At 41.1% G+C, this 8739-nt stretch overlaps 1 pseudogene; it reads right to left on the reverse strand.

The window, feature by feature from the left end:
- Positions 1–2748: 2748 nt before the first annotated feature.
- Positions 2749–8402, reverse strand: LOC109258704 (40S ribosomal protein S4, X isoform-like; annotated as a pseudogene).
- Between the last annotated feature and the right edge of the window lie 337 nt (positions 8403–8739).

The following is an 8739-nucleotide window of genomic DNA, read 5'->3' on the forward strand; positions in this document are numbered from 1 at the left end:
TTTATCTGAGAAGGGCAGCAGGCCCTTTGGAATATTTATTGAAATTGGTCACACATAAATGCCATTTGTGTGACTCCATTTGGTGTGTGCATGTGCATACCCACACAGACACACGCAGAGACGAGACTGTTTGCAGGTGGCTTTGTGGCCACCTGCATGTAGAAAATATGCAGAGACACTCAGTGCAGGGATGATTAGCCCCATTTTTCAAAAAAGGAAACTAAGGCTCAAACATGTTAAGTTCATTGTCTAAGATCGTACTGCAAATAGGTAGAGCAGGCAGGCTGATCGCAACCTCCCGCTTACCCATTGCTGGACTCTCATTAGGTGGAGGGTGGGGAGTGGAGCCCAAGGTTTGTGCTTGAGCAGTGCTCTTGTTGGTGATGCAGATATAAGTGTACCTGCTTTGTTATCAACCGTGGGAGGGTCCGAATCTCTGTGCTGAATGGTGAGTGAGAGTACTCACATTGAAAAAGTTCCCCCGATAATTCAGAGACTTTCCTCCTTTCAAGGGGGCTTCCTCCAAACCATTTATGCCCTGAGAACTGCTACATTAGAAGATACGTGGAAAACAAGTTCTCAAGGAACTGACTTTCATTTGATAAGTTCACTATAAAAACCACTGAACATGTTCCCAACTAGAGGCCAGTGATACCTACATATCTCAAACTCGCATGATCACTGAGCATTAAGAAGCTTCAAAGTGGCTGTGAGGCTTGCGAGTGTCTCAAGTGGCTCCTGAATGATAAAAGGAAAAGACAGTTCTGTTTGGTGGAATGTTGATATTCTGCATACTTGGTATGCACCAGTCCTCTGGAACAAGATCATGGAGGTCTGGGGATTCACATCAATTCTGTTTGGCAGACACATGTATTAACCAGAACATACCATCTTATCTCCCAGGCCACTGCAGAGATTTTATTGAAAATACATTCACTGTCTTTCTCAAACGTTTCTCATGTGTGGGCCACTCACAAAGGACTCTAGGCTTGAATTCTATCCATCGCACAAAGGGCTTGCCCACTTTGAAAAGGGCTACCTCAAAAAAGGAGTTAAAAGCAAAGACTTCTGTTTACTGTAAAACCTGTTTAATGAATGGGTTTTACATATGTGTGCGAGCCAATGAACCAGGCTGCAGGGCCCTCTGCCTGCACCACATTCCTCACATGCTCACACTTGTAAAATAAAAAAAAAGTTTGTTTCTGATTGACTTTTGAGGGTCTGTAAAATAAATTACATGGAAAAAACCTATAACCTTAAAGTACCCAAAAGTCCAAGGTGGAAAACTCACAAGTCAAACTCCTGTGCACTGTTTCCTAGAGGTTCTTCAGAATAATAACCCCCATGGTCATGATTCACTTTCACATTCAGCTTAGGTGGCACTTCCCATTCCCATATAGGTTAGTCATTCATCCATTTATTCATTCAATAAATATTTATTGAGTATCCACTACATGCCAGGCCCTGATTAAGGTGCTGGGTAAACAGACAAGCCAGATAAAAACAGACAAAATTTCCTGCCCTCACAGAGATGACATTCTGGTTGGGGGATAGTGACAATACAGAAGATAAAGGATTGTATTGCATAGTATATCAGTACGTGCTATGGATAAAAGTAAAGCATAAAAAAAGGCCAGCAGGTGCCAGATAGTGGAGATGGTGCAGAAATTTGGCACTGAAGGTGTGTGCCATTTGGCTGAGGAGTGTGTCCCAGGCAGGGAGGACAGCATGTGCAAACACTGTAAGGAGAAGGCAGCTTGGTGTGTGTGAAGAACAGCAAGGAGGCCCATGGGCCTGGAATGGGGTGAGTGAAGGTAGAGTTGAAAAGAATGAGATCACAGAGCGATTCCCTCCATTGTACCATGGAAATGTTCTCTCAGGATCAATACTTGGACAAGGGAAGGGCAGGAAGCAGAGAAACAAGTTGAGCTGTGGTGAAGTCATGACAAGGACACACCCAACCTGGTGGGGAACTTTGGAGTTATCTTTCTGAATGGTGGAGGAGAGACTGTCATTATTCCCCTCCCTAACATCTACCAGTCACTGGATGAGGCTGCCCCTCAGAGGGGCTGTGACCTGGGGCTACGTTGCTCTAGGTACCTGTGGGCAATTCCTGCAAAAGCTGATAACTTGATGGAGCAGTCAAGGAAGTTGACACTTGAGAAGCAGCATTCCCAGCAGCTAGAAAACAAGCACTTTAGTTCTGAAGGGCGATTTGGGTGGTGTACCACAGCAGCACCAACTTAGCTATCGCCAAGGACTTACTATAAGCCACACACTCGGCTAAGAACTTTATAAAAATTATCTCATTTATTCCTCACACCAAACCTGTGAATTATGTGTTATTCTTAGCTTCATTTTTATGGAAGATACCCAGAGAGATTGAGTAGCCTGTTCAAGGTCCTCCACTTATGTCGCTAGGTGGACTTTCCAATGCAGATGTCTAACCCTAAAGCATGGGCTCCTGACCACTGGATTTACTTCCCTTGTTCTGGACTCAACAGAGGTGTGGAGTCATATCAAGTGGGTGACTACTCCCCCCATCTTCCTGGCCCATTCTCTCTGTTCTGTCCTGATGCTGTCGAATTTCTGGGCCCCGATGCAGGGTCCCTAGTACCTCTGGGTGCAGCTCTTCTCTACAGAGTCAGCCCCTGCTCCAGTCTGTTTGGGTGCCTTGGAAACTTGCCCAGCCATAGATCTCTGATGAGAGGGCTTATGACACTGAAGATATCAGGAGTGAACAGAGCCTCAGAGATCTGGCCCAATTCTGTTTTCATAGGGTGCAAATTTGAAGTCTGGGACTGGCCCAAAGTTGAAAGCTAGGAGTGACAGGGTGGAAGCAGACGGAGTTGAATCCTCTCAAAATCATATGTTGATGTTCTGACCCCCAATACCTCAAAATGTGACTGTATTTGGAGACAAGGTCTTTAAAGAACTAATTAAGATAAAATTAGGCTGTTAGGGTGGGCCCTAATCCAATATGACTGGTGTCTTTATAACACAAGGACATTAGGACACAGATATGTACAGAGAGAAGACTATGTGACTTTGAGATCAGACTTCTAGCCTCCAGAATATGAGAAAATAGATGTTTGTTGTTTAAGTTGTCCAGTCTATGGAATTTTGTTATGGCAGCCCAGGAAAACTCGTACATCAGGCCTCCCGACTGGCAGGCCCATGCTCTTACCTCAGCACTATTCATTATGGCTTGGCATTGCTCATTGAAACTTAGCTTGGTGTAGGGCCAGGAGCACTAGCCTTGGAGTCAAAAACTCTGAGGCCTTTCTTCTCTTCTAACCAGTGATGTAAACTTCTATGTCCCCATCTGGAAACAGAAAGAAATGAAGAACACTTCCTTCCTAAGGGCTCATGCAGTGTCTAGGCACTGTGTCGACACTTTCAAGTGCCTGGTGAGAACGTTGGAGGATCCAAGGAAAGAGAGGCTTTTGTCATCATAATCCTAAGTACTTAATCAGAGCATCTTGTAACACAAAAGGAACCTGGACTGTAATGAATGGTACCACATGCCTAACCCATTTCCAGAAAAAAATAGAAAAACACACATGAGAGGCACGTCATGGGCCTGGATCACTGTCCTGGGCAACTGGCCACACTCTTCAGTTGCCAGGTGTAACTATGCCAGATTGGCACAGAGGAACCTGAGGGTAAATGGGCCTTGTGCTAGGCAGTGGTGTCTGGAATAGCCTGACTCATTCCCCAGCTGCTTCATGAGATTGGTGCACCTCTACCCCCAGCAATGAGAGGAGAGAGAGAAAGAGAGAGAGAGAGAGAGAGAGAGAGAGAGAGAGGGAGAGAGACTAAAGAAGAAGAAGAAGAAAAGTGGAGGAGGAGGGGAGAAGGAAGAGGAGGGGAACAGAGAGAGACAAAAAAAAGAGAAGAGAAGGAGAAGAAGAGAGTGTGAACAAACTGTCTATGCCTCTGTGCCTCTGGAGGTTAGGGGCATAGCCATGTAGCACCACCCCTGGGGCTCAAGCAGAGTGGGAATTTTAGCCCCTCTGAGCCACATAGAATGGGCAGGGATGTCATATAATAATTATTATACTAACAATAACATTACCAGTTATTAAGGGGAGGCAGTACATCACCAAAACCCACTATTTTTTCCCTTAGAGTTGCAGAGCCCATGTATCTGTATTGTCACTTCATCCTGAAATTTGAGGTTCACAGTGGGAGTAAGGTGGGGCAGTAGCTCACTCTACCTAAACCCTCAAGTGGTTGGACTGGAAGCTAGCAGATTCATCCCTCTCTGGGAGATAGCTGTACAGCGATGGGAGCCTTCTACTTATACGGTATTCCCATCTCAGTCTCAGAACACTTGGAAAATCCAGTTAGTTACTATAGGTGTCTCAAAAACCAGTAGAGTTCACTGATCTTGAAAGGTATTTTGCCTCTGGCTAGGGGCAAGTCTTGATAAATTCTCCTAGTTGCACAACAGAACTCTGAGAATTTACCTTGCTAGGAGTCAGAGCCCAGGGTGTCTTCCTCATAGCTACAGCTGAATTAGCATTAACACCATTTTACTAACTGTAATGGATATATGCTTTTTTAAGTTGACACCTTCATTTGAACCAAATTATAATAAAGTGTCAAAATTCATGCAGAAAAAGGATAGAAAATGCAACAAGAAATAGAAACACATTTGGAGTCAAGAAATTTATCTCTCTTGGCACATAGCAGAACAAATAGACAAAAGATAAACAAATATATAGAAGATCTAAACAATATGATAAAATCTATCTATATTTATCATCTTTTGCTAGGTTATGCTGTGGTAAGAAACAACCTCCAAGGACCAGTGGTTTGCAACAGCAAGCATTTATTTCTTGATCACATTACATGTTGGTTGGCGTAGGCTCTGGTTCTGCTCCATCTGAAATCCAGTGAAGGAGGAGCCCCTCTCCAGGATGTGTCGGCATTGCGCCAGAGGGAAAAGAACAATGGCGCAGCCAGTGATGGCTCTTAAAGTTTCTGGTCCTTGTGGCCTCAGACTGCTTCCTTCAGGTCCTTGTGGCCTCAGACCACTTCCAATCATATTTCCCTGACCAAAGTAAGTCATATGGCCAAGCCTAATGTCACTGAGATGATGGGGAAGTATATTCCATTCACAGGATGGCACCACAAATCACATGCTAGTGGGCAGGGATTGTGTAGTCTTTTTACATGGACAGCAGCAGAAAGTTGGGAACAATATTATAATCTATCACAATACCTGGTTGATATATATCATATTCTATACTGTGTAATCATAAAATTCAGGTTGTCAGTACCCCTCCATACTCACAAGAGTGGAACATATATTGGGCCGTAAAGAAAATATCAGTGTATTCTAAAATGTAGAAAGAGAATGTTGCTTTCAAATCCTCCAACTGAGAACAATTAGAGAAGCTAGAAAAGCATTAAGATACCCTGCCTGAGAACATCACAAAGCTACCAAGGCAGAAAGAATTTATAGGGCCAAGGTCTGGAAGAGAAGGGAAGCCCAGGGAGCAGTGCCTGGAATTTGGCTTTTTTTCTTTCAAGGGGAAAGTGCCAATTCTAAAAAGCCACAGCCAAGAGGATGAGAAGTTGTGCAGATTCAGGGTGTCGGGGGACAAACTTAGAGTCCAGGACCCACTAAAGAAGAGACTTGGTAACTCCTTCCCACCCCCCACCCCAGGTTTTGAGCTGGGATCCTGAAGGAATCTTACATTCTAAGAATAAGCATTAGCCAGAACTATATTAGCCCTAAAAAGGACAGAACGTCAGTTTAAAGTCATCTGAATCCCTAATTGGATTAATCTAATTTATTCCTAGGCTAGTTATCTGCTCGAAACAAAACTACAGTGTAATATATCATTAACTGCAGCTTCACAATATCATGGTATCTTTTAAATTTTTTACAAACAGTATTTGGCACTTAGTAAAAGAATAACTAGTGATGCAAGAAGTCAAGATTTAGCTCAAAACCTAAAGGAAAAATGGACAATTGAAACCAACTCTTTATTCCTAGTTTTCTTAGAGTTTCTTTTTAAAAATCATGAACGGCTACTGGATTTTGTTGAATGTGTTTTCTGCATCAATTTATATGGTCATATGATTTTTCTTCTTCAGTTTGCTGATGTGGTGGCTTACATTAATTGAGTTGGAGTGTTGAACCAGCCTTGCATACCTGGAATAAATCTTGCTTGGTCATGGTATATAATTATTTTTATATATTGTTTGATTTGATTTGCTAATAGTTTTGTGGATTTTTGCATCTATTTTCATGAGAGATACTGACCTGTAGTTTTCCTTTATTGTCATGTCTTTGTCTGGCTTTGGTATTAGTGTAATTCTGGCCTTGTAGAATGAGTCAGAAGTATTCCCTCTGCTTCTAGTTTCTGGAAGAGACTGTGGAGTATTGTAATCATTTTTCCTCAAATGTTTGGTACAGTTCACCGGTTAAGTCATCTGGGCCTCATGCTTTCTGTTTTGGAAGATTTATAATTATTGATTCAATTTCTTTTATACAGGCGTCCTCATATATATTTCTTCTTGCATGAATTTGGTAGTTTGTATCTTTCAAGAATTGATCTATTTCATCTAAGTTATCATATGTATGGGCATAAAGTTGTTTTTGGTGTTCAATATCCTAGAGTCCATGGGATTAATAATGATGGATATTCTTTCATTTCTGAGCTTAGTAATTTGTGCCTTTTCTCTTCTTTTCTTGGTTATCCTGGCTAAAGTTTTATCAATTTTATTGATCTTTTCTAGGAATTAGCTTTGGGTTTCATTGATTTTTTTTTTCACTTGTTTTCCTGTTTTCAATTTCATTGATTTCTGCTTCAATTTTTATTATTTCTTCTCTTCCTCATTCCTTTAGGCTTAAATTGCTCTTTTTTTCTATTTTCCTAACATAGAAGCTTAGGTGATTGATTTTAGATCTTTCTTCTTTTCTAATGTATGCATTCAATGCTATAAAATTCCCTCTAAGCATTGTTTTTGCTGCATCCTACAGACTTTGATAAATGTATTTTCATTTTCATTTAGTTAAAATTATTTTTAGATTTATTTTAGCCTCCTCCTTTGACCCATGTGTTGTTTATAAGCATGCTGTTTAATCTCCAAATATTTGGCAGTTTTCTAACTACCTTTCTGTTTCTGATTTCTAATTTAATTCCACTGTGGTATGGGAACATACTTTATATGATTTCTTCTTTAAAATCACAAGGTGTATTTTATGGTCCACAATGTGGTTTATATTGGTGAATGTTCCATGTGAGCTTGAGAAGTTTGTGTATTCTGTGGTTGTTTGGATGGAGTATTTTTTTTAAGTTTATGTATTTATTTTGAGAGAGAGAGAGGGAGAGGGCGAGAGAGAGAGAGAGCGCACCGGGGAGAGGCAGAGAGAGAGAGAGGGAGAGAATCCCAAGCAGCATCTGCACCATCAGCACAGAGCCCGATGCGGGGCTTGATCCCATGAACCATGAGATCATGACCTGAGCAGAAATCAAGAGTCTGATGCTTAACCGATTGAGCCACCTAGGTGCCCTGGATGGAGTATTTTATTTTCATGCCATATTATCTTTAATTAAGTAAAAGACATTTCCAATCACCTTACCTACAGATTATTTTACCTACTACTCTGTTTGGCAGCCAGTCTCTTCAGCAATAGTGAGGTAGATACCTTTTCCTCAGGGAAGAGAAATCCATGTTTTTTTGTTTTTGTTTTTGTTTGTTTTTGTTTGGTTTTGTTTTGTTTTTGCCTTTGTCGATAACAAAAATGTTGGAGAGCTGAGTGGGAAAGCTGTTGCCTTTGGCATCTTTCACATGAACCACATCAAAAAGAGCCAGGATGTCTGACTCTGTTGGTGATCACGCCAATTTTCCCCAAATTAGCACTTCTCACCATACAGTCTCCAAATTGATCTGAATGGTGTCATTCACCTTAATCAGAGTAGCAGATGGTGTGAGCATCGTGAGTCACCAGATGAGGGATTCCTTTTGTGCCTACAAAGATCTTTCTCACTTTGCACAACTTGTATGTGGCCTCCTCAGGTATAATATGATGGACAGCAAAGCAATCCTTAGTGTCATAGATCACACAGAAATTCTCTCTGGTCTTGTCAGTGCTGATGACATCCATCAACATTAATAGCAGACCTTGCTATTAATCTCAATGGACCACTGCGTGCAGATTGCCTTTACTTCACCTCCTGTTAGAGCATACTTAAATCTGTTCCTTAGAAAAAGGATGGGGGAAAGACATTCTCTCAGCTTGTGAGTATTGGCGTATGGACCAGGAGCACTTTGTTTAGTTTATCTAGTATCCAATGCTTTGCAGCTGCTACACACTTCAGATGCTTCTTAGGATCATAAGCCAAGTCTGCACTAGGTACTGCATGGAGTATTTTAAACATGTCTGTTAGATCAAATTGATTGATAGTGCTGTTCAGGTCATCTATAGCCCTACTGATTTCCTGCCTGCAGGATCCATCAATTACTGACAGAGGGGGGTTGATGTCTCTAACTATAATTATGGATTTGTATATTTATTTTTTCGGTTCTATTAATTTTGGCCTTATGAAACAGAGCTGTCCTCATTTGCAGATGGCATGATTTTCTATGTAGAAAACCTCAGGGAATTTATTTATGTATTTATTTATGTATTTATGTATTTATTTATTTATTATTAGTGCATTTTTATTATTTTAATTTTTAAAAATATAATTTATTGTCAAATTGGCTTATATACAA

Source organism: Panthera pardus, unplaced genomic scaffold, assembly GCF_024362965.1.
Source record: "Panthera pardus isolate Hobbes unplaced genomic scaffold, ASM2436296v1 HiC_scaffold_27, whole genome shotgun sequence".
NCBI classification, from domain to species: domain Eukaryota; kingdom Metazoa; phylum Chordata; class Mammalia; order Carnivora; family Felidae; genus Panthera; species Panthera pardus.